The following is a 27,270-nucleotide window of genomic DNA, read 5'->3' on the forward strand; positions in this document are numbered from 1 at the left end:
CCACATACACACTCTTCCCACACCAACAACGTCTTCCATCATCGTGGCACATTCATTGAATTTGGTGAATACATTTTGGAGCACTGCTGTACCACATGAATAGTGGTTTACATTGTAGTTCATTCTCTCCCCCAGTACCTTCAGTGGGTTATGGCCCATGGTTTCTGGTTTCCTTCTTCAAGAAATGGACACAACCAATCCAATATCCACATAGAAGAGGTGGCATTGGATTGGGAAAAGTGGACATGGTGGCTGATGGGTATGGGGAAAGGCAGGAAGAGATGAGAGGTGAAGGCGTCTTTGGGACATGGAGCTGCCCTGGATGGTGCTTCAGGGGCAATCATCGGACATTGTAAATCCTCACAGGACCCACTGGATGGAATGGAGGAGAGTATGGGCCATGATGTGGACCATTGACCATGAGGTGCAGAGGTGCCCAAAGATGTACTTACCAAATACAATGGATGTGTCATGATGATGGGAACGAGTGTTGCTGGGGGGGGGGGGAGAGGTGGGGTGGGGGGGTGGGGTTGAATGGGACCTCATATATATATTTTTAATGTAATATTATTACAAAGTCAATAAAAAAATAAAAAGAAAAAAAGAAAAGAAAAAAAAAAAAAAAAAAAAAGATAGTCCCTCTCCCACTTCCTGTCTTGGGCCCTGTCTCCAAAAGGTTTGCAGACTCAAGCTGGAATTACCTTGCATGCTCTTCTCTGTCTTCCTTCCTTGATGATGTCATGGGGTCCAGAACAGGTCACTGCACCCACTTGTAAATAAGCCAGCCTAAGGGACAATGGGGCAGGGGAGTGGAGGTAGGGGTGGTAAGGGTGTGGGGGACATATTTTTGCTGCATCCCATGACACGAGCAGCCCCATGAAGCTTTGGTGTAGGACTTTTATGTGGTGCAGTAAACTCACTAGGGCCCAAACAGACTCCCAGGACTGATGGTTTCTGAAGTTCTGCAGATAAAAGGCAAAACACTACAGTAATGCTTTGTAGCATGATTTGCAGGCTTCAGAGACTATCTTTCAGCTTTCCCCAAAGCAAGAGTTCTTTACAGATATATGTGCACTCTTTCTCCTCCTAGCAGGGAGAAGTCCAAGGAGTTTTCACCCTCTCTTTGGACCTCAATGTTGAGCTCCACCAACACTGTGCACCCCCAGAGCTACTCCTCACTGCAGGTGAGCAGAGGACTGCTACCACATAAATACAGGGGTGGGCAGATGCAGCCTCATGGCCTCAAGGACAAGTTTCAGGCAATGCTCTGAATTGCTGGACTACTGAGATTAAGCATGTTTAGGGGGCACAAGGGTGATACTTAAACTCAACCATGTGTTATGGAGAAGAGAGGAAAAATAAAGTGGGAGGCACACGATTTGTCACTGTGGCCATGTATGTGTATGAGAGAGAAACAGTGACAGAAGTGGGACAGAACAGTGACAGAAGTAATGGAGTCACAGGTCACAGATTCCCTTCAGCGCAGTGTGCTGGCCACTGCCCTGGCTTTGGAAGGCACCACATATCAAGGGGTAGATGGGTTACATGACAAGGACACAGGAGTCTAAGAGGTGGATCTAGGACTGTTTTCTCCATGATCTTTTCAATTTTTCTGTTTGAAATTTTCCATAATGAAATGATGGGGGAATTCCTGTGTGTGGAAAACAGATGGGTAGTAAAGACAGTGTATGTGAATGTGAGCAGCTGAATTTTAAGGCATGGGGTGTGACCAGGTGCCCCACAGAGGGACAAATGAGAAGGGTCCCAGGTGGAACCCCAGGCAGGGTGATGTTTAGGGTAGGAGAAGCAGATGACAGTAGAGACCTGGGGAGAGGACAGCAGACAGTTACCTCAGGCCTAAGGTCCCATGGGAGACCCAGGTCTAGGTGCTCCCTCTGAAGTGATCTCTTGGCCAGGCTGAAGCTGCAGATCTTGAGCAAGATTCCCTTCAGGCACTGGGGCCTGGGTGTAGCTTCTCCAGCAACAGATCTGAATTCTTCTGAATCATAAAATCATGTATCTCTTTATTGTGGACCTCTTTTAATTTCCCTTAATAAAGTATTACATTTTTTTACCTTTAATCTTGCACGCCTTTGGTTAGATTGATCTGTTTGTGTCATTAGGATACAGAAAAACATAATTGTCTGTATTATTCTTTCACTCAACTACCTTGTAGTCTCATATTTTCCTGTAGATTTTTTCATGGTTCTATGTAAATTGACAAATAATATACAAGCAATTTTATTTTTTCCTTTCTAAATCTTATGCCCTTAAATTCTTTTTCTAATTTTTTTTTGCTCTATCTAAGGACTGCCAGTATAATGATGACCAGAAGTGTTAGTGAATATTCTCTTCTCATCCTTGTCCCACATTTTAAAGAGAATATGTTCAATGTTTTAGGAAGATATTTCCATAGGTATGGCTTTGGGGAGAGCATGACCATCAGCCAGTGTTCTGACAGCACTGATCCTGTGCTCTGGGATTGCAGTGTTTGGCCATGACCATGATGCTTCAAGTGTGTACTTCCTCCCCAGTGTTTGGGGAGAGCATGGGAAAGGGTGGGACTGCTGCTCCATTAGTCCCAGAGGCCAAACATCATTCCATAGAAGACCCTCAGACCTCAAAATCTGATGAAGGAGTCTCTGCTGTGTCTCAGAATTGTTTGGGACCCATGAACCCTGTGTTTCCTTCCAGTTTCTCCCTGTGGGAATAGGAATGCATATCCTATGCCTCTCCTTCCATTGTGTACTGGAAGCAGATAACTTGTTCTCATTTTCACAGGCCCACAGACAGAGAATTATGCCCCAGGACAGAACACACCTATAACTGATTTTTTTAAACAAGGCAATTTTATGGATATGTATTAATAAAGCAACAATTCATCCGGTGTACAGTCAATGGTATTTGGTATAATCACAGGTGTGCATTCATCACCTCAATCATCATTAGAGCATTTTCATTCTTTTGATAATGATAATTAACAAAAGACAAACTAACAAATTCTTCACCCCTTTATCTCTCTATGCTTCCCCTGTTGTGTACATAGCTGCTATTTCTGGTTATTCTTGCACAATTATTTATTTATTAAGCAGCTATTACCAGTTTTGATGAGACTTTGTACTTAATGCTGATACTGAAATGACTTAAGGCTTTGGGGATATTTTGATGGAATGGATGTATTTTGCATATGGCAAGTAACATCTTTGGGGGTCCTAAGGATATGGTGTTGTGTTTTGAAGCTGTATGTACCCCCAGAGAAACATGTTCTTTAATCTGTGCCATTGATATGGAGGTAAACCATATCAATGGTAAGTAGGATCTTTTGAGGAGACTGCTTTAATTAAGACATTCATTCAGGATCAGGCTTAATCCTATTATTAGAGTCCTTGGCAAGAGAATGAAATTCAAAGAGAGAAAGCCATGGAAACAAGAAGCTTAAATCAGTTAAACCTAGAAAAGAAGGGAGAGACCAGCAGATGCACCGTGGGCTTTGCCAAGTGGCAGAGGAGCCAAAGATTGCTGGCAGCAGGTCTTTGGAGGAAAGCATCACTTTGAGATACTTGGATTTGGATATTGTCTCAGGCTCAAAACTGTAAGCTAATAAGTTCCCATTGATGAAATCTAACCATTTCATGGTATAAGCTTTAAGTAGCTTAGGAACCTAAAACAATGTTCTTTTCTACTACAATTGTATTGTTATAATGTTTAGGTTGCAAAGTATATTATGCTTGAAGGTTCATTTGTAAATGTTTTGGGGAAAGGAACTCCTTTTCATGGCAGATCATTTGCTTTTGGCAGTTTTTAATTCCAAAATGGATTGCTTTTCTGGCAGGTCACTGTCCCTTTGTCTTTTTTATGAACATATTCCAAATCAATTATTTTTCACTGTTGACTATGAATTTAGAATTGCTTTGCTTTGATTCTATAGGATGTTGTATCTTGGAAATAATTCAATTATGTAGGCTGAAGAGAATCCTTTCATGAGAAAGTCTCAAAGAGAATGATCTATAATGTCTTAAGACCAGTGGAAATGAATGGTTTAAAAAGCAGTAGCTCCCTCTTAAATTTGCAATTTATTCCTTGAATCCAATTCTGTTAAGGTACAAATGTCTATTTATCCCTTCAAATCTGTCAGTATTTGCTGTATATATTATGTGGCTCTGCCATTAGATACATATATGTATGATTATGTCTCTTTGTTGATTATGCCTCCTTGTTAATTGCCCCCTTTATCAGTATATAATGACTGTCTTTGTCCCTCTTAACAGTTGTTCATTTTAAGTTTATTTTACAGGCAATTAGTTTGACAACTCATGCTGTCTTTTGGTTACTATGAGATGCAGGAGAACTTCTAGGAAAGTAAATGCCCATGAAGCCATTTTAAGTTCATGTTCCAAACTTTAAGGTGATATGTCATGTGAGGTGGTGGTCTGCAGTAGGATGCATGAAATCGGTATTGGGGAGGGACAGCAGCTACCAATAATGAGAAGATTCAAGAGAGGATCATGCAATGCATGGCTGCAGAGTGTGGAGACAAGATCACAGGAGGAGAAGAGTAAAGAATTGAAAGGACAGTGTATTGGCCAGTTGAGATGTGAGGAGTATTGGAGAGAGTAACAGAGTGTCAGTACTGGAAATTCAGAAATGAGGGGGGAAGCAGATTTAGCTCAACTGATAGAGCATCTGCCTACCACTTGGGAGGTCCAGGGTTCAAACCCAGGGCCTCCTGGCCTGTGTGATGAGCTGGCCCATGTGCAGTGCTGATGCATGCAAAGAGTACTGTGCCAAACAGGGGTGTCCCCCACATAGGGGAGCCCCATGACAAAGAGTGTGCCACTCAAGGAGAGCTGCCCCATGCAAAAAAGGTGCAGCCTGCTCAGGAGTGGTGCCACACACACCAAGGGCTGATGCAGCAAGATGATGCAATAAAAAGTGACATAGATTCCTGGTGCCACTGACAAGAATGCTAGGAGACAAAGAAGAACACACAGTGAATGGACACAGAGAGAAGACAATGGGGGGAACAGGGGGAAAAAGGGGAAAGAAATAAAAAATGAGGGGCCTACAGTCAACAGCAAGTGAGGGCAGTGGGTGATATCATCTGGTGACATGAGATTCAAACATTGGTCTATGCATCTGTTTAGGAAATAGGAAAGAATAATTATCTGAAAAGAGCAAGGTGAATAACCCCCCACTCTAGGCCAGAGGTAAGGTGTGTATGCAGAAACAGCAGCCATCCTTGTGGTGGATGCTTGGACCATAGGGAGAGTTGGGTTTCCCATACAGCAGGCTTTTTCACTCTCAGCACTGTTGGCATCCCGGACTAGAAAATTCCTGGTTGTGGGGCATGTACAGAGTGTTTTAGGGTGTTTACTGGCATCCCTGACCTCTGTCTACCCACTAGATGCCAGTAGTAGCTCCTCCCACCAGCCCAGCATTATGTCAACTAAAAGTGCCTCCACAAGTAGCCCCTGGGTGGGGGGGGGAGCAAAAATTGTTGAGAACCACTACCTTAGAACACTATGGTGATGGAACTTTCAACAGGAGCTGTTGAAGATAAAGTATATTTTGCTGTTGATGCACCACAAATCCAGAGGACTCCAATCTATGCTATGATATGAACAGTGTTGGGAAACACTAGATTAAGACTGCAGCTACTGGGAGGATGAGAAAGACAGAGAAAAACCTAGAAAGTGAGGAACAAAGGAATTGAGAATAAAGGAATATCAGGATACTAAGCTCATGTGGTTCTGACCTGCAGATTGCTGCCACTCTTTCATATCAAAAAGTCTGGGCCAAGAGCCTGGCAGATGTCAGACTACAGTTACAGGCCAAGTATAAGCAGGTTTCCAAATAAAGAAAAGAACTGGTCAGAACATTACATCAAGAGAAATATATGCCATTGCAAGCAGAATGAGTTAACTCTGACCTGAAAATGTCTGTTTTTATTTACAGCATTTGAAAGCAGACAATTCGGTCAATATTCTCTGATTTCAGAGAACTGCCTATACAATTCCTGTTAATGAGATATTGACTAAGGGAGACAAATTTAATGTAATCAGGGCAAGTACACTGAAAGGTCATTTGCACCAAACAGAGAAGTGAGAAAGAGCACAACTTGAAATAGAGGTAGATGAAAAGTATAGCAGTTTTAGAGTGAAAACTGATAGTAATAATAAAATGTATATGTGTTATGAACTCTTGAGTGACCAAAATAATGGAGAAAGAACCACAGATTACCCAATTTAATCATAACAGATTAATGCAATATATACTTAAATTCTGCACAAAATTTAACTCAAAGGATCATTGAGCTAAACATGAAACAAAACATAAAATGCAAGAAAATATATGAAATAACTAGGTGAAACATGATTGGAAATATTTTTTGGCTTTTTGTTAATTTAAATTTTTAATTAGATAAGTAGGTTGTCAGAAAAATCATGTAACAAATACAGTCTTCCCTTATATCCCCCTCTATTATTAGCACATTGCATTAGTGTGGTACTTTGTTACAATTGATAGAAGAGTATTATAATTGTAGTATTAACAATAGTCCATATTTTATATTAGGGTGTATTTTTTCCCAGTATATCACCCTCTTATTAACACCTTGCATTTGGGTGTATATGTATATGCCACATTTTGTTTATCCATACATTGGTTGATGGACAATTGGTTGACAGCATCTTTTGGCAATTGTGAACACACTAGTATGAAGATATTGGTTTGAGTCTCTGCTTTCAATACTGTTGCATATATGCCTATTGGAGGGATTGCTGGGTCATATTGTAATTCTATACTTAAAAACTGATAAGGACCAGACACTAAGAGATTCATTTGTTCCCCCCCCCAACACCCTCCACTGGGCTCGGTGCAAGTGGTTGTTTTTTGTGAGCAATCTCAGTAAGTATTCTATTGGTTGGTGAACTCTGTTTTAAAAGATATAAATTGTAGGCCATTTGTAAATGGCATGTCTAGGTAACAATTACAGTGTCCATTTATCCACTATAATCTTAGGTAGTATAGCAGTTTGATATTGTTTATGAATTTAAAAAATAGATATTGGATTATGTTTGTGAACTGGTCTCTTTCTCTGGGCATATTAGGTTGGATTGGATTCAGAGGTTTTACTGTTACTTGATTAAGTAATAATTAAGGCTTTGATTGGGCCATGTCAGTATGACATTGAGCCCCACCCTCTTGGTGGGTAGGGACTCACAGAGAAAATGACATGACAGAAGAGAAAGTTGGAGTTTTGAGCTGGAGCCTGGGAAGTAAGCACAGTAGAGCAGCTGAGCCCAGAGAGAAATGAGCCCCAGGAAGTGAGGAACCCAGGAAGCCTGAACCCTGGCAGACATCAGTAGTAGCCTTCTTGCCTAAACATGTGGGAATAGACTTTGGTGAGGGAAGTAACTTATGCTGACAATTCCTAAAATGCTCAGTCAGTACCACCTATATTCTCCCATTGAGGAAGCTGACACAACAGGATGAAGAGGTTTCAGAATCAGTGGAACTAACATCTGAATCCTAAAATTATCTCCTATTAATTGGTTTAATGTTGTAAAAATTCCTGAACAAATGCAATGTCAGGAGGTCCAGGAAGGCATGCAAGGATGGGATCTTAAGCACCAGGGCTCCCTGAAGGGCCCTTTCCAATCTGAAATGCTGATTCTTCTCCTGGCATTAATTTTTAGGCCAGTAAAAATAATTTATTGGGAAATTGGGGTAAGAGCAGAACTTGTTGAGAAATGGGAGAGAAGGACGGAAACAAATCAAGCTTTGGTGTGGGCTCCTCTAGGAAGAGAGCCTCCTGGACTTTTGAGGAAGCCTGCCCTCTCCTTCTCCATGGGGCTGAGTAGCTGCACACCAAGGAGCACTGCACACCCATGAAGAAATGGAAGCCCTTGTAATCCTGTCACTGCAGCATGTGAAAACTCATCCATATGTGCACCTGGCTCCCTGCCCAGAGAGCACAGAAACATCCTTGGGCTCAGGGTCTCCTGTACCACTATGAAGAGCAACTCGAAGTGATGCATTCAGGAGGCACTGAGGAGCAAACTGAAACCTGACTGCCTGGATTCAAGTCCCAGCTCCTACACCCACTAGCCATGTGACCTTGAATGACTTACAACTCCTGTGCCTCAATTTCCTCAACCACAATGTGACAAGAGTAGAGTAAGCACACACTAAATGATGGCTACTATTGTTGCTGCTGTTGTTCAGAAAGTTTTGTCCAATTCAGGGCACTTCTTCTCACAATGTCCTTACATCACAGTGTATATGAGAGTATTCTCCTCCTTCACTCCAATTATAAAACTATGCTTTCAACCAAGCTCAGAAAAATGAAAATAAGAAACTAGACTTCTCAAACCAAAGGACTTACATTAACTATTTCCTAACATGATGATAGGAGCAAAAACCAATAAGCTCTCACAGAATTCACTCATGAATAGGAGGAAGCTAATTTAAATAAGAAGTTTAAATGAACTCATTTCCACAAAAAAAAGTATTCTTATTGTTTGACATAAGTATGGTAAACATTCTCCCAACTATGAGATAGGAATGGGTTTCACTTTTTAAAGATATAATTTATGCATTTCCACTGATTAGTTTCATAATATTTCAGATTAGTTTTACTGTCAAAAAACATCCCATTAGCTGGCCATGCGCAGTGCTGATGCGCGCAAGGAGTGCCGCGCCACGCAAGGGTGTCCCCCGCGTAGGGGAGCCCCACGCGCAAGGAGTGCACCCGTGAGGAAAGCCGCCCAGCGTGAAAAGAAAGAGCAGCCTGCCCAGGAATGGCGCCGCCCACACTTCCCGGGCCGCTGACGACAACAGAAGCGGACAAAGAAACAAGACGCAGCAAATACACACCAAGAACAGACAACCGGGGGAGGGTTATTTATAATTAAATAAATAAATAAATCTTTAAAAAAAAAAAACATCCCATTTACAATATCAATTCAACTTTTAAATCATTAGGGAGCAAAGTATCATTGATTTCAATATACATTCATGATTTAGGGATGACATTGTCACCAAATTTCTTTAGAGACAGAATATTAGCAATAGGGATAGCTAATATTTATTACACACCAATTAAGTATTTAAGAAGCTAGATGCTATTTTTATATGCTAGCTCATCTGTTTAATCCTTCGATGGAGGTTGTTAGAGAAAAAATGGAGATCACTGAGACATGGAGACTGACAGGATTGCAGGAAGTAAGTTGATTGGGAAGCTCTCCCAATGGAGGGGACTGGAGAGAGACTTCAGTCCGCATTTGGCAGAGGGGGTCATGAATCTATGCAGTACATCTATAGGCAGGAACATGCTTAGCCAATGGGAGGGGTGGGGCTTGGGTAAGACCGAGGGCCAATAGGGATGGCCAGGGGGGTGGTCTGCTAGTGGTAGTGAATTCTAGTATTGTGGAGGGGTTGGTGGTGTCACGTGGCTCCTTTGTCTATTCTGGTGGGTAAATGAACTGTATCTGAACACGTAGGCTCTGGATGGGGGCTGTTCTAGGTCACAGGAATTCAAGTCACTGTTAGCCCTTGTAAACAGTGTGATCAGTTCATTATTAAACACCTTGTAAGGGAGAAATCTCTAACAGAGGTTCAGGCCCCTTTTATACAAAAATCTCAGCCTTGAGGTGGATTGTTAAATGCTTCTGAGGGCTGATAGCACCCATGTGAGATTTTTATTTTTTATTTATTTATTTATTTTTTGGTCCACTTTTATTTTGTAACAGCTTTATTAAGATATAGGTTATGTAATATCCAATTCACTCATTTAAACTGTACAACACAATGGTTTTCAATACATTAACAGATGTGTGCAACTATCACCGCAGAACAATTTAGAAAATTTTTTAAATTATTTATTTATTTTTAAAAATTACATTAAAAAAATATGAGGTCCCATTCAACCCCACCACCCCCACCCCCCACTCCCCCCACAGCAACACTCTCTCTCATCATTGTGACACATCCATTGCGCCTGGTAAGTACATCTCTGAGTATCACTGCACCCCTAGTCAATGGTCCACATCATAGCCCACACTCTCCCACGTTCCATCCAGTGGGCCCTGGGGGGATCTACAATGGCCCATAATTGTCCATGAAGCACCACCCAGGGCATCTCCTCGTCCCAAAAACGCCTCCACATCTCATCTCTTCCTCCCATTCCCCAAACCCAGCAGCCACCATGGCTACCCTTCCCACACTCATTCCACATTTTCTCTGTGGACATTGGATTGGTTGTGTCCATTGCACATCTATGTCAAGTGGGGGCTTAGATTCCACATGGATACTGGATGCACTCCTCCTGCTTTCAGTTGTAGACACTCTAGGCTCCATGGTGTGGTGGTTGACCTTCTTCAACTCGATGTTAGCTGAGTGGGATAAGTCCAATAAATCAAAGTGTAGGAGCTGAAGTCTGTTGAGGCTCTGGGCCTGGGTGTCATATTATCAGTCCAGAGATTCAAATCCCCTAAATATAACTAAAACCCCAGCACCAACTACAATTCCATTAAAGTAGCATGCAAGTCTTGTGAAAACAGATCCCCTCTGAGTCCAATTCCATCATGCAGAAACACCAGCTCCAAAGAACGGCCATCTGCCATGGCAGTGAACCCCATCTGCCATGACCATAGAACCCATGGGTCTCTTTATCCCTCAAAAGAACCAATACCTGGGGTTGTATCTACTTTATCTGTCTCTCAGACTCTGCTCATTTGTGCATAAGGGCATTCCTTCTGACAACCTCCAGACTCTTTTTTAGAGACTCATAGCCTTATAATCTCATTTCTCCTTTCCATTTCCCCCTTACATTAGGTCAAACTGCATTTTGAAGTCATGTTATTATATGTAGACAGGGATATTCTGCTGATCCATGTTGAACCTTTAATTCAAGGTCCTTTTCTAGTTGCATCTTCAGCTGATATGTGGTAGTGATCCCTCGGTGCCAGGGAGGCTCATCCCCGGGTGTCATGTCCCACGCTGGGGGGACTGCACTGCATTTACATGCTGAGTTTGGCTGTGAGAGTGGCCACATTTGAGTAACATGAAGGCTGTCAGGAGGAAACTCCCAGGCACAGTGCTACTCTAGGCCTTATTCTTATTGGAGGTGTATAGGCTCAAAAGCATAGCCATAAGTATCAGGAACCCACTGTTGGGCCCTCCTTCCTTCCTGGTTTTTGCCGTTGCACCTGGGGGACTGCCGCTGCTCCCCCAGGGTCCACGACAGTGACCCCCCGGCCAGGGGCCCAGTACCCCCCCCCAGCTTTTGTTTTTAATTGTTTCCACTATGAGTATATCTAGACATTATTATATACCCTGGGCATATGCCCTGTATAACTCCCTGTCAACCATATATATCCTGTCAATAACATCCTATATCAGTATTCCTCCGCTGCCATTGTTGAACCACTCTGTGATCCAAAACTTCCTGTAAAGTCAATCCCAGCATAATGTCAGCTTCACAAGAGTCTTAGATCACCGAAATTCATATATACAATATACAGTACTTCCCCAGATTCACCATAAAACCTTTTCCCTTCCACAGCGATAATCTCTTAACTTGTTCATATCATATTTCCTGAAACTGATGTACAGATTCCGAGACAATAGCTTTCAAACAAGATGACATCTGTGCTTACTATGTGGTCCATACTTTAGGTTGTACAGTTTTCTAAATTTTTTAGTTATCCTATGTTTTGCCTTATGGTTTACATTATTAGTCTGTCATCCCCTATATGTTTCTGGAGTAATATTACATGTTTTATATTCATCTTTGTGTACTCTCACAAAACTCCTCTCTTGCCCCCATATTTACCTTGTTTCCATCCATTCCACATCCATTTTCCCCTCCCCTTGGGGCCCACAACGCCAGCCAGTCTCCATTTCCCGAGAAGCCATGTCCAGGGATACTTGCAGCAGTATTCAGGGCCTGACTTTCTCAACTGCCCTAATGCCCTGGGAGCCATCCTTTCTCACTAGAGATACAGTTCTCTCTATTTGATGGCATTAGTCCTCCCCAGGATGTGGGTCCACCCCAACTCTCACTTCTTGGGTCTCTTCCCAATGGTACAACCCACCTTGGCAAAATGAGCCTTCAGCTATTCGCCCCGAGTCCGTCCCGCATCAGCCCATACCCACTGAGCATCCTAAACAGGTAACCCTCCTACTTATACTTTGATACGATTTTCTCAACATTTTGTTCTCAGCTAACACCTGACACTCTCCCATGTTCATATGTTGCCCCTTCTTCCCCCCGATTTTTGGACAATATTACCCCTCTGCCCATCCCCAGCCCCAGTCAAACCCACAAAGCCCCACCCAAAGGTAACCCCTTGCCCCCATTTTGTCCCTTCTTTGTGCTCATACTTACCGCCAGCTCATCACAGATTCCACCCCTCCAGACGTTAACTCTCATCCTTCCCCCACCCCCCGATTTCCTGTAAGCCTCTTTTCCGGTGTCTAGCTCTCTGAGGCAGTTTGCTTATTTCATATCATTGAGGTCATGTAGTATTTGTCCTTCAATGCCTGGGTTGCTTCACTCAACATAAGATTCTCAAGGTTCATCCATGTTATCACGTGTGATTGTAGTGTATTTGTTCTAACAGCCGAGTAGTATTCCATTGTGTGTATATACCACATTTTATTGATCCACTCATCTGTTGATGGACATTTGGATTGATTCCAACTTTTGGCGATAGTAAACAATGCTGCTATGAACATTGGTGTACATATATCTCTTTGTGTCCTTGTTTTCAGTTCTGATGGGTATATACCCAGCAGTCGTATTGCTGGGTCATATGGCAAATCTATGGTTAGTTTTTTGAGAAACTGCCAAACTGTCCTCCAGAATGGTTGGATCCTTCTGCATTCCCACCAGCAGTGGATGAGTGTTCCCCTTTCTTCACATCCTCTCCAGCATTTGTATTCTTCTGTTTTTTTCATAGCTGCCAATCTTATGGGAGTGAGATGGTATCTCATTGTAGTTTTGATTTGCATTTCCCTGATAGCTAGAGATTTGGAGCATTTTTTCATGTGCTTCTTAGCCATTTGTATTTCTTCTTTGGAGAATTGTCTGTTTAAATTTTTTCCCCATTTTTTAAGTGGGTTGTTTATCTTTTTGTTTTCAAGATTTATGAGTTCTTTATATATGCAAGTTATAAGCCTCTTATCAGATATATGGTTGCCAAATATTTTCTCCCATTGTGTGGGTTCCCTTTTTACTTTCTTGACAAACTCCTTTGAGGTGCAGAAGGCTTTAATTTTGAGGAAGTCCCATTTATCTAATTGTTCTTTTGCTGCTCGTGCTTTTGGTGTGAAATTCATGAATCCATTTCCTATTACAAGGTCCTGTAGATGTTTCCTGACACTGCTTTCCAATGCCGCCCAGCTGATTCCCCCCAGGAGCCAGCAACCAGGAAGTTCACTCAGCCGCCATCTTGCTCTTTCCCCTAGAACATTTCCATGTGAGATTTTTAGCACAAAAACATAGAGGACTGTACTTCTCAAATTTTAATATGCATGTGAATCATGTAGGGGTCCCTGAAGTAATGTGCAGGGTTCAAGCCATGTTGTGAGGGAGGATCAATGTGTGCAGAGAGGTGGGGATGTGGTCAAACATGTCTGTATCTGCAAGTAAGCAGAAAGGAACTGATGTTCTGAGAAGAAGGAACTCTAAGAACATCCTCCTCAAAGAACTTCGTGCCTGATAGCCCCTGCTCTGAGAACAATGACCTAGTTAACTGCTTCATTATTTTTTTAAAGATTTATTTATTTTATTTTTTTCTCTCCCCTTCCTCCCCCACCCCAGTTGTCTGTTCTCTGTGTCTATTTGCCTCATGTTCTTCTTTGTCTGCTTCTGTTGTTGTCAGTGGCATGGGAATCTGTGTTTCTTTTTGTTGTGTCATCTTGTTGTGTCAGCTCTCTGTGTGTGCAGTGCAATTCCTGGGCAGGCTGAACTTTCTTTCACACTGGGCAGCTCTCCTTACAGGGTGCACTCCTTGCATGTGGGGCTCCCCTACACGGTGATACCCCTGTGTGGCATGGCATTCCTTGTGCGCATCACCACTGCATGTGGGCCAGCTCCACATGGGTCAAGGAGGCCCAGAATTTGAACCATGGACCTCCCATGTGGTAGACAGATGCCCTAACCACTGGGCCAAGTCTGCTTCCCTTAACTGCTTTAAATAAAGCTTGTGGTGCCAGCTCGGGGCCTTGGCTTGCCATCAGCTAGCCCTGGTGCACCTGGTCCCCTCTAATCTTGTCTTTGTCTCTATGTATCTTTCTTCAGCTCCTGCCGCCTCCCCTCAGATTCTCAGTTCACCCACACAGGTTGCAGCAAATCACCTGGGGAAACTTCCTATTATGATTCAAAAGTCTTGGGTGAGGTGTTTCTACAATCTCTCAGAACTTGGTGAGGCTTCTGGTCTATGGAACACATTTTGAACAAGGATCAACTGGTTGTAATAGGCCACAAGTCATATGTGCAAAAAATCTTTTTAAAAATTCAAATTTTAAAACATGAGTTTTCTCAAAAATCACAGGATTAGAATGAGAAATATTCATATTTCTTGTTGGGATTCTGAAATATATAACACCATAGAACTATTTTATAGCAACTTCTTGTTTTCTTTTCCAGTTTAAATTTAGAATCCAATTTCTTGTTGTTTTCCTGGGGGTGGGGATGGGGGTGGGGTGTCCCCTAAAGCCTCTGATTTTTATCAAGGCTGAAAGGACAAGTACATGCTGCCTGCCATACCCTCATACAGGTTCCTTCTCTTCTCTCACCCATGCATAACAGCTCACTTTTAAAGTTCTAGAGATTAGACAACTGGCAGAGTCAGGCTGTATCTAAGGAGCTGGGCCTAGAAGTTCTCCCAGATGAAAGGCAAGCTCTATAACAAAACAGTACCTTACCAAAAGGCAAGAATAAAACCACTGGCTTCCATCCCTGACCTTAGGTGACACACTCCCAGCAATAAGATGTTAACATTTGTTTGTACAATATTTTGCACGATAGTTTGGTTCAACTTTGCCAGTGCCGGGTTCAATTTACCTTTGAAAGGCCACTGGCTAAACAAAGCAAGTTTACTGAAGGATGTGTGGTCCACCTGGGCCCCTCATCCCCATTCTTTTTGCTAACAGCAACACCTTACTACCAAACCAATACATAGCTGAGAGCATTCCAGCTTGTTGTAAAGGGTCAGTTTAAAATTTTACACCTGCCCTTTTGTCTTTCCTCAGAGTCTCTCAAAAACTACTCTCCAGTCACCAGCAGAACAAGCCTTTTACCCAGGAAAGAGATAAAACAGTCTATGATTCTGCAAGCTACAAATTCCTACAAATTCTGAGACCTTTATTTAAAAGGTGCTGGTGCATTACATTATTCCCAAGGATTGTTCATTTGTGCACTCACATAAGCTGTTGATGGCCTACCTGTGAGTTGGAACATAAGGGCACTTTTTTTTAAAGGTTAAGGTAGGTATTCATCACAATTCATTTGAAGATTCCTCTTTAGATGTGGCAAAATGGAGTCAGGCTGGCCCCTAAGCCATAAGACTGGAGTCCTTACAAGCAAAGGAAACTCAGACACACAAAATCAGTAGAAGCCCCAAATCAGGGAAGCCAGAAGTCACAAAAGAGAAAAGGTGGAACCATGTGATAGAGGCAGAGATTCCAGATAAGGAACCCCACATCCACAGCAAGCAGCAGCAGAATATTGCAATGTCAGGGAGAAGGTGTGTTCTGTTGAGATCTTTATTTTGGAATTCTAGCTTCCAAACCTGAGGCAATAAGTTTCCAATCCTTAAAACAACCGGCTTTGAAGTATTTATAGTATCAGCCTTGGCATATTTGATACCAGAAAGTGCTGTGCCTTTGTTACAGATACCTAAAACTGTGGAAGTTATTTAGGAATTCAGTAATTGATAGATCCTGAATTTTTCACAAGTTGTGGGTTTATAGAACCATCATGAATAAAATAAAGGATTCCCCATTCTGTGTTCCCTTATTCTAATTATTTCATATTAGTGAGATCATATAAGATTTATCCACCTGTTTCTGGCTTAATTCTCTCAACAAGCTGTCTTCAAGGTTCTCTCTGCTGTCACATGAATCAGGACTTCTTTTTCTTTTTATGATGGAATAATAGTCCATTTAATGTTTTCTTTTTTTTTTAATTTGTTTCTCTCCCCTTCCCCCCACCCAGTTGTCTGTTCTCTGTGTCTATTTGTTGCATGTTCTTCTTTGTCAGCTTCTGTTGTTGTCAGTGGCATGGGAATCTGTGTCTCTTTTTGTTGTGTCATCTTGCTGCATCAGTTCTCCATGTGTGTGTGGTGCCATTTCTGAGCAGGCTGTACTTCCTTTCACACTGGGTGACTCTCCTTATGGGGTGGACTCCTTGCACATAGGGTGCACTCCTTGTGCATGGGGCTTCCCTATGCAGGGGGGGGCACCCCTGCATGGCAGGACACTCCTTGCGTGTATCAGCACTGCACGTGGGCCAGCTCCACATAGATCAAGGAGGCCCAAGGTTTGAACCGCTGACCTCCCATGTTGTAGGTGGATGCCCAATCCATTGGGCCAAGTGTACTTCCCTATATTCAACTTCTTTAGGAACTGCCAAGCAGTCCTCCACAGTGACTGTACCACTCTATTGCCACTGATGAATAAGTGTTCCTATCTTCACATCCTCTCCATGACTTTAGTTCTCTGTCTTTTTAATACTGGTCATTCTGATAGGTGTGAAATGATACCTTATTGTAGTTTTGATTTGCATTTTCCTAATTATTAGTGATGTTGAGCATTTTTTCATGTGTTTTTTTTTTGCCATTTGTATTTCTTCTTTGGACACATGTCAATTCAAATCTTTTGCCCACTTTTTAATTGGGTCATTTGTCTTTTTATTGTTGAGTTGTAACATCTCTATATATCCTGGAGATTAAACCCTTATCAGACAAATGATTTCCAAATATTTTCTCCCATTAAGTCGGCTGCCTTTTCAGCCTTTTGACAAAGTTCTTTGAGGTGCAAAAGTGTTTAATGTTGAGGAGGTCCTATTTATCTATGATTTCTTTTGTTGTGTGTGCTTTGGATGTAAGGTCCAAGAAACCACCACTGATCACTAGGTCTTGAAGATGTTTCCTTACATTTTCTTCTAGTAGCCTTATTGTCCTGTCTTTTATATTTAGGTCTTTAATCCATTTTGAGTTGATTCTTGTATAGGGAGTGAGATAGGGGTCCTCTTTCATTCTTTTGGTTATAGATTTCCAGTTCTCCCAGCACCATTTGTTGCTGAGACTGTTTTGTATCATTAACATGGATTTGGTATGTTTGTCAAAACCATTTGGCCATAGAGATGATGGTTTATTTCTGGACTTTCAATTCTATTCCACTGATTGATGTGTCTACCTGTATGCCAGTATCATGCTGTTTGACAACTGTAGCTTTGTAATGTTTCAAGGTCAGGCAGAATAATTCATCCCTGTCTCTCTTCTTTTTTTGAATGCTTTTGGTTTCTCACATATACTTTCCCTTCCAATTGAATTAGGTAATTGCCTTTTCTAGTTCTGTAAAGTAGGCTGTTGGAATTTTGATTGGTATTGAAAGAACAATGGACTAAAATTGACTCATTATTATTCTACTAAGACTTATTATTCTAGAAATTGAAGAGCTCTTTTCATTGATGTAAAGGCAGTGGCCACCAAAGGTTCTGAAGAGGGGAGAGGGAAGAATAGGTGGAATTTGGGGGCATTTTGGGGACATCGGTATTGTCCTACATGGCATTGCAGTGATGAATACAGGCCATTGTATATTTTGTCATAATCTACAAAATTATGCAGGACAAAGTGTAACCTATGTTGTAAACTTTAGTGCATGGTTAGCAGCAATTCTTCAGTATGGGTTCATCAACTTTAACAAATGTACCACACTAGTGAAGGATGCTGTTAATGTGGGAAAATATGGGAGGTGAACAGAGTGGGGCATATTGGAATTTCTTATATTTTTATGTAACATTTATGTAATCTAAAGCTTCTTTAAACACTAAAAAAAAATGATAAAAATAGTCCCTGTGCATAAAAAATGTTTCAGATTTCTGTGGAATTAGGGAAATCTCACTAACATAGAATAATTGAATAATGTTGAAGATGACCTGAACTGAGTCTGAAAACACTGCTACGATATACTGAACACGGCTGTGTTCTGTCATGTGACAATGAATATGGGGAAGTAGGTCAAAACTTTTTCTCCTTTCTTCTCTGTTCACATAGTCATTTTACCACGTAACACTCTTTATCCAAAATCTATGCTAAGCAGCACTGCTTCTGAAACACAGTTGGTTCCCTCTGAGTTAGGGCTTCAGTATGGCTTATGGCTCCTTGGCTTTAAGGCTGCACATGTGGCAATCTGAGGCAGTCTAGTAAAACAGGGAATTGATAGTGGATCTGGAACCTGGCAGAAAGCCGCCACCATTAAACACATGTCCTTCGGTGCCCCCAAAATGGCTGCTGGAAGACCCTTGCTAGAAACTCCCTTTCAGAATGAGATTTCCTCTGGAAGCCAGGAGAAGCCCCAGATATTCAGCTCTTTGGCTGACTAATACAGCGGGTATGTGCATGCTTAAAGAAAGTACCAAGAAGGACTGCGGGCAGTGATGTGAACAGACATCTGCACACCTATATTCATAGAGGCATTATCCAAACTTGCCAAAAGTTGGAAACAAACCCAGTATCTACCTACCCATGAATGGATAAGGAAACTGTGGTATATACACACGATGGAATATTATGCAGCTGCAAGGAGAAATGAAGTTATAAATATTTGACAGCATGGAGGAACCTGGAGGACATGTTGAGTGTAGCATGCCAGACACAAAAGGACAAATACTGGGAAACGGACTTTGGCCCAGTGGGTAGGGCGTCCGTCTACCATATGGGAGGTCCGCGGTTCAAACCCCGGGCCTCCTTGACCCGTGTGGAGCTGGCCATGCGCAGTGCTGATGCGCGCAAGGAGTGCCGTGCCACGCAAGGGTGTCCCCCGCGTGGGGGAGTCCCACGCACAAGGAGTGCGCCCGTGAGGAAAGCCGCCCAGCGTGAAAAGAAAAGTGCAGCCTGCCCAGGAATGGCGCCGCCCACACTTCCCGTGCCGCTGACGACAACAGAAGCGGACAAAGAAACAAGACGCAGCGAATAGACACCAAGAACAGACAACCAGGGGAGGGGGGGAAATTAAATAAATAAATGAATCTTTAAAAAAAAAAAAAAAAGGACAAATACTGTATGATTGCATTACTATGAACCAAATACATTGTGTAACATATTATATGATTTGAAAAAAATTTATATGTATTCAGTACATTTGAGAAATGTATGCTTTTATTCAACTGTGTTTTCTTGTAATTAACTATTGTTTATATTTTCAATTATTAAATGTACAAAATAAAGTTAAAAAGATACTTCATGATTCCATTGATATAAAATGTAAATATAAATCAATTTATAAAGATGACCTTTGATTAGTGGTTATGGATGGCTAGGGAAGGCATGCTAAGGGGTGTGGAGTAATGAAATAATTCTAAAAGTTTTTGTGTATGCACAACATTGGAATTATACTAAAAGCCACTGACTATACACTTTAGATGTTATGGTATGTGAACATGTCTGAATAAAACGACTAAATAAATAAATAATTGTGCTAGAATGGCCAGAAATAGCAGCTCTGTAAGGCAGGGGAACAGATAGAGTGAGGGATGAAGAAGTCTGTTTTTTGCTTATTATTATTGAAATAATGATAACGCACTCCTAATGATGAAGTGATGCCCGCACAACTCCGATATACCAAATACCGTTGCTTGTATTCTTTGAATGTATTGTATGATTTATTAACATGTACGAATAAAATAAATTTGGGAAATAAATTCTCCCCAGAACGCAGGCCAGGGGCCAGCACTCCTCAGGCTCCTCAGAGGAGCCAGCCCCCAGCTCCGGGAGAAAGGAGCAGGGACGACAGCCTCGCTCGGGGCCGGGCTCGGCTGCGCCGGGCCAGAGGCCCCTCACACCGCGCTTCCAGCAGCTCCAAGCAGCGGGCCTCGGTGACCCACGCCCGGGCCCAGGCCGCCTCTGGTGCACTGTGGGTGGGGACACCCCCACTTGCGGGGATCCCCTGCCCACCAGTCAGGAGCCGCCCTCACGGCGTAGGGGGAGATCGCCCTCCTTAGCGCCAGCCGGACCGCGCGACGATTGGCTGCTGGGCGCTGTCCGTCAGGGAGAGGGCCACGCCCCCTTGGGGGCGGAGTCGGGGAACCGGTCCAGACCTGATTGGCCCTCGGGGTCTCAGGCCCTCGAGTCCCGCCCGCCCCCGTGCTGCGGCCCCTTTAACAGCTGGCGGCTGTTGGGAGCGTGCCCCGCGGACCTGCTGCGCGCTCCCGCGGCACCCCTGCGAGCCCGAGGGCAGGAGGGACGCGGTGTCGGGGCCCACGGGGCGCTGCGGAGAGCGCTCGCCCGCCCTTGGGAACCCCGTGTCCCGCCCGCGCAGCGGTAAGTCTGGGCCCCACGTGGCGTCGGGCGGGCGCAGGCGGGGCCCGTAGGCGCAGATGAGGGTGAGCGAGCCCCCCTTGCCGCGTGAGGGGCGCCGTCCCGCGCCCACGGAGGTCCTGCTGCCTCGCCTGCGGGGGGCGGGGTCCTTCGGGGCCGGCGGGGACCTGGCAGGGTGAGCCGTGTGGCGGCTGCTTCCGCGGGCGGCGCGGGCCGGTGGTGGCCTTTCGGTGGTCCAGGCCCAGCGCGGTGGTCCTGCGGGGGGTCCCGAGTCAGAATAAGGGAGGGCGGCCCACACTCCCCACGGTCGCTCCTTCCCCATTTTCCCTACCCCCCCTACTTTCCCTACCCCCATGGTCCCTCCACCCCACTATTCCTCCCCAGGGGCCTTCTGCCCCCATGGTCCCTCCCCCCCCACTGTTCCTCCCCTCAGGGGCCCTCTGCCCTCCATAGTCCCTTCCAGCCACCGTCCCTCCTCCTCCGCATGGTCCCTCCTTCCCCGCATGGCCCCTCCTCCCCCAGTACCCCTACCTCCACGGTTCCTCCTCCCCCCAAACTGACCTGTCCCCAGTCTTGGTCCCTTCCCACCCCCCACTATCCCCCAACACGTTTCCTCCTCCTCTTTACAATTTATGCCCCCACTGTCCCTCCTCCCCCATCCTTTGCCCCAGGGTCCCTCCCCCCACAGTCCCTCCTTCCCTCCTTGGTCCCTCCCCCATGACTCCTCCCCCTTCTCCGTTTCTTTCCCCCCCCTCCTCAGTCCCTTTCCTCCCCATCCCTCTTCCCCCCATGGCCCCTCCTCTGCCCACAGCCCCCCTCCCTCCCCACATGCCCCCTGTTTCCCCGTTGTCCAACCTGCAGCCCTGCCCCCTGCCCTCCCTGCCTACCCTCCCAGGTTCCTGGGGGCCTCCCCTTTCAGCTCTCCCTTCCCAGGCCCTCCACTTCACATTTGCCTCCAGGCCCAGGCGGCTACTCTTTCTTCTTCTCCCCTGGATAGGGCCAGCTGGTGCCTGTCCACAGCGTGACTTTTACAGGGGAACTGATCTGCTCCCTGGGGAGGGGCCCTGGGAAGGCCCGGGGGGCGGGGAGCAGGACTGACACCCGGTGTGTGCCCTCAGGGAGCACAAGGAATGGGGCCCTCTCCTGTGAGGGGCCTGGGGGCAGGTTTCTGCCCAGCCCGGGAGTTTTGCAGGGACCTCAACAGTTTACAACTAAAAGTGTGTATCCAACCCAGAGGTCTGCGGGTGGCGCTCTTCCTCATCATAGGCTTTTGCATTCTTTGGATCCAAGCCCTGGTGAGCCACTTGAGACTTTCATTTTCTCTCTTCCTCCCGTTTTACTCCTTTCTGCTTTCCGGGAGTACCCGCGGCAGGCGAGGTCTGTGGTCTAGGAGCCCATTCCCATCGCACCCCTCCTGGCTGTGCTGCCCTGGACGCCCTGGGACAGCTTGAGCCAGGACCTTCCTCAGAGCTCCCCATGGCCCCAGGGAGGCTTTTCCTTTTGATAGTGGTTAAAGCTTTTCTTAAAACTTTGATTTGTTGGAGTAATGCTGGGTGGAAATGGTTTGCGTGTCTTGCTAAGATGCTAGCTTGTGAGGGCCGGAGGAGGTTGGCTGGCCAACAGAGGCCACCGGATTTGTGTGCCTGCTAGGGTGCACTGCAGAGTGGGAAAGGGCACCTACTAGGGGCTGCTGAGGGAGCCCAGGGCTGTGCTGAGCATTTCAGGAGCTCTAGGGCACCTCTGTTTGGCAGAGGGAGTGACCCAGGTGCCTTGGGGACACCCTTCTAGCCCTGCTGTGTCTGCCAAGGGCCGTCACCCAGCTGACCTTAAAGGAGCCGGCTGCAGAGGAAGCCTCTGCGCTTACTGTTCTCAGCCTCTTAGAAGAGTTGGTTCAATTCCAGGGAAGCAGTTCAGAGCTGGGGAGCAGCTGCTCTAGTTAAGACAGATGTGCTGGACCTCCTCACCCCCACCCCCTTCTTTTGACCCCTGCGCTTCCCCCGGAGCTTCTGAAGGTGGTTTTCACACGATTGCCACCCTGGAAGGGGGAAAGCCAGGCAGAGCTGCTGGGCACAGATGACTGTGCCATTCTCCTAACGCACTGTCACTCAGCCGATCCTAAGTGTGACGAGGAAGAATACAATGTTGCTCAGTGGAAAAATCTGGGGAGGTTTTATACTAAAACCTTAACAATGAAATCATTGGATGAGGATTATAAGAGTTTTTCTTTTTTTAAAAACTAATTTTATTGATACATGCTTATATGTTTTTAACAAATCAACTTTATTGGTATACATTAATAAAACAACAATTCATTTAAAGTGTACAACCAAAAAAAGTGCACAACCAGTGGTATTTGGTATAATCACATAGTTGTGTATTCATTACCTCAACCATCATTAGAACATTTTCATTATTTGAATAATAAATAAAAATTAATAAGGAAATTCCTCTCCTCTTGATCTCTTTGTTTCCCCTGCTGAACCGCTATTTTTTTTTTTGCTGTTCTTACACAATTATTTACTTAAGTTTTACTGAGATATATTCATATACCATACAATCTATCTGAAGTGTATAATCAGTGGCTTTTAGTATTATCACAATATTATGCATTTCTCACCATCAAAAATTTTAGAACATTTTCAGTACTCTAGAAAAAATGCACAACCTTTAGCAGTCCTCCCCAGCCCTACATAACTACTAATTGAACTTCAACTTTATAAATTGATTTACATTTACCTTTTATATAAATGGGATCACACAATTTGTAGTATTTTGTGTCAGGCTTCTTCACTTACCATAAGTGATATTGTTACCATCTTTTGTTAACATACATTTGTTCAATTTCAAAGAAAACAGGCATATATGCAACTTTATCCATATTCATATATTTCACACACGATTTTATTATGCTAAAAAAGGCTTGTTTTCTATATCTCTTTTTTTGGTATTCATTTTTCTTGAGTAAAGGATCACTTTTTTGTGTGTGACTAAGTTCTTTTAATACAATATTTTCAATATATGATACATCTATGCTGTAGCATTATCAGTACTGGGGTCACATTTTAAAGTCTCTGATTTTTCAACTCTTCAGTATAACCTCACTTTTTTTTTAACTTTATTTTGTACATTTTAATAATTGAATATGTAAACAATAATTTAAAAAGAAAAGGAAAACACTGTTGGATAAAGATACCATTTCTCAAATAAATGTACTGGATACATATTAATTTTTTTGAATCAAACAATATGTTACACAATATATTTGGTTCATAGTCACACAATCATACAGTATTTGTCCTTTTGTGTCTGGCTTGCTTCACTCAACATAATGTCCTCTAGATTCATGCTTGTCATATGCTTTATGGTTTCACTTCTTAAAGCTATGTAATATTCCATTATGTGAATATACCACAATTTATTTACCCATTCATCAGTTGATGGACGCTTGGGTTTTTTCCAACTTTTGGAATCGCGAATACTGCTGTAGTGAACTTTGGTGTGCAGATGTCTGTTGGTGTTAGTGCTTTTAGTTTTTTCTGGATATATACCTAGTAGTGATATTGCAGGGTCATGTAGCAAGTTTATATTCAACTTCTTTAGGAATCGCCAAATGGTCCTCCATAGGGGCTGTACCATTCTGCATTCCCACCAACAGTGAATAACCAACTGTTCATTTCTCTCTACATCCTGTCCAGCAATTGTGGTTTTCTATCTGTGGCAGGGGGTGATCATTTGTATGGGGTGTCAGTGATGGGGAATAAATAGGAGGAGGCTCACCTGGGCATACATAAAAGGCATATAAATGTGTTCAGATGTTCATGGGGCATTGCCGTGGTGGGTGGAGACTCATATAATTGAAGGAATATCCAAGTCCCATCCTGGGGAGCTCTGCCACATTCTCTAATAGGTCAGCAAGAATCCCCCAAATACAGGGGCAATGACTAGTGAAAGAGGATGGCCTACTTATGGGTGTTTGATATTGATGACTATAAGAACCTTTACTCTTAAGTTGAAACCTAGCCTTGTACTATAGGGTGCTAAGAGTTGCCTTCTGGGAGCTTCCTTTTTGCTCAAATGTGGCCTCTCTCTAAGCCAAACAGTGTATAAATACATTATTTTCCCCCAGTGTAGGACGTGAATCCTGGGGATGAGCCTGTCTGGCACCAAGGGATTATTACGAAGCACCAACTAGCAATGCAACTGGGAAAAGCCCTTGACCAAAAGGGGGGAAAGGTCAAGACAAAAGAGTTTATAAAGCTAAGAAACTTCAAAGTGAGTTTCTGCACATCTCAGCAGGATCTTATTGACTGCCAAAGTAGGTACTATCCCAAATTTCAGGGCTCCTGAGGGTTCTGGAGATATCCAGACACTATAGTCATCATTAGAGCAGTTTCATTATCTCAGGGATAATAATAAAAAACAAACAAATAAAATCCACCACCCCTCAATCTTCCTGTGCTTTCTTTGTTGTCCACAGCTCCCTTTTCTGGCTTATTTTGCACAAATACTTTTTTCTTTCATCTACAAATTGATTTCTATTTCTATTTTATATAAATGGAATCATACACTATATTACATAATACTTTAGTTCATTGTAATGCAATTTTCCTGTATTTGTCCTTTTCTGTCTGGCTTGCTTCACTCAACGTACTGTCCTCCAGGTTCATCAATGTTGTCAATGTTATGACTTCATTTCTTCTTACAGATGCATAATGTTCCATTATGTGAATATACCACAGTTCAATTATCCATTTATCAGTTGATGGACACCTTGGTTGTTTCCAGCTTCTGGCAATTGTGAATAATGCCACTATGAACATAGATGTGCAGATGTCTCTTCATGTCACTGCTCTCAAGCTCTCAGTTCTTCTGTGTATATACCCCATAGTGGTATTGCCAGGTCATGTGGGAAATCTATATTCAACTTCTTTAGGAACTGCTGAACTCCACAGTGGCTCTACATTCTGCATTACCAACAACAGTGAATAAGTGTTCCTATCCACATTCTTTCCAACATTTAGTTCTCTGACATTGAATACTTTTTCATATGTTTTTTGCCACTTGTATTTCTTCTTTGAACAAATGTCTATTCATGTCTTTGGCCCATTTTTAATTGGGTCATTTGTCTTTATATTGTTGAGTTGTAACATCTCTTTATATATCATGGATATTAAACCCTTATCAAATATGTGATTTCTGATTATTTTCTCCCATTGAGTTGGCTGCCTTTTCACCCTTTTGACAAAGTCTTGTGAGAAGCAAAAGTATTTAATTTTGAGTAGTTCTGAATTATCTGTTTTTTCTTTTGTTGTGTGTACTTTGGGTGTAAGGTCCAAGAAATCACCATGTACCATGAAGTCTTTAAGATATTTCCCTACATTTTCTTCTGTTGTTTTATGGCCCTGCCTTTTATATTTAGGTCTTTGATCCATTTTGAGTTGATTCTTGTATAGGGAATGAGATAGGGGTCCCCTTTCATTCTTTTGGTTATAGATATGCAGCTCTCCGTGTACAATTTGTTGAAGAAACTGTTTTTTCCTGTTAACATGGACTTAGTAGATATGTCAAAAACTAGTTGACCAAAGAGGTAAGGGTTTATTTCTAGACTTTCAATTCTATTCCACTGTTCAATGTGTCTCTCTTTATGCCAGTACCATGTTGTTTTGACCACTGTAGCTTTGTAATATGTTTGGAGATCAGACAGTGAAATTCCTCCTATATTATGCTATAGTATAGTATAGTATACTATACTTTTTTAGAATACTTTTGGCTATTCAGGGGTACTTTCCCTTCCAAGTGAATTTGTTAATTGCCTTTTCTATTAATGTGAAGTAAGCTGTTGGAATTTTGATTGGTATTGCATTGGATCTTTAAATCAGTTAGGTTAGGATTGACATCTTCATAATAGTCTTCCAATCCATGAACATGGAATATCTTTCCATTTGTTTAAGTCTTTCTAACATTTCTTTTAGTGTTGTTTTGTAGTTTTCTGCTTATAGGTCCTATACTTCTTTGGTTAAATAGATTTCTAGGTGTTTTAGTCATTTTGTTGCTATTGTTAGTGGAATTTCCCCCCAATTTCCTCTTCAGATTATGCAGTACTAATGTACAAAAACATTACAGATTTCTGCATATTGATCTTGTATCCTGCCACTTTGCTGAACTCTTTAGCTCAAGTAGCTTTGTTTTGTAGACATTTCTGAATTTTCTAAAAATAGGATCATGTCATCCACAAATAGAGCTTTCCTTCCTCTTTTTCCTATTTGGATGCGTTTACTGTATTCTTTTTCTTGCTCTAGCTAGAGCTAGTACAATGTTAAATACCAAGGTTTCTAGTGGGCATCTTGTCTTGTTCCTGATCTTAGAGGGAAAGCCTTCAACCTTTCCCCACTAAGATGTTGGTTGTGTGGTTTTCATATATACTTTTTATCATATTGAGGAATTTTCCTCCTATTCATATCTTTTGAAATGTTTTTATCAAGAAAGGATGCCAAATTTTGTCAGATGCTTTTTCCGATTTTTTATGATTTTTTTTTTTAATTTAGATGATCATGTGTTTTTTCCTTTCAGTTTGGTAATGTGGTTGATTTTCTTATGTTGAATGAGCCTTGCCTACCAGGAATAAATCCCACTTGGTTGTAATGTACAAGTCTATTGAGATGCTCCTGAATTCTGTTTACAAATACTTTGTTGAGGATTCTTGCATCTATGTTTAATAGAG

This window comes from Dasypus novemcinctus, assembly GCF_030445035.2.
Source record: "Dasypus novemcinctus isolate mDasNov1 chromosome 11 unlocalized genomic scaffold, mDasNov1.1.hap2 SUPER_11_unloc_1, whole genome shotgun sequence".
Classification (NCBI taxonomy): domain Eukaryota; kingdom Metazoa; phylum Chordata; class Mammalia; order Cingulata; family Dasypodidae; genus Dasypus; species Dasypus novemcinctus.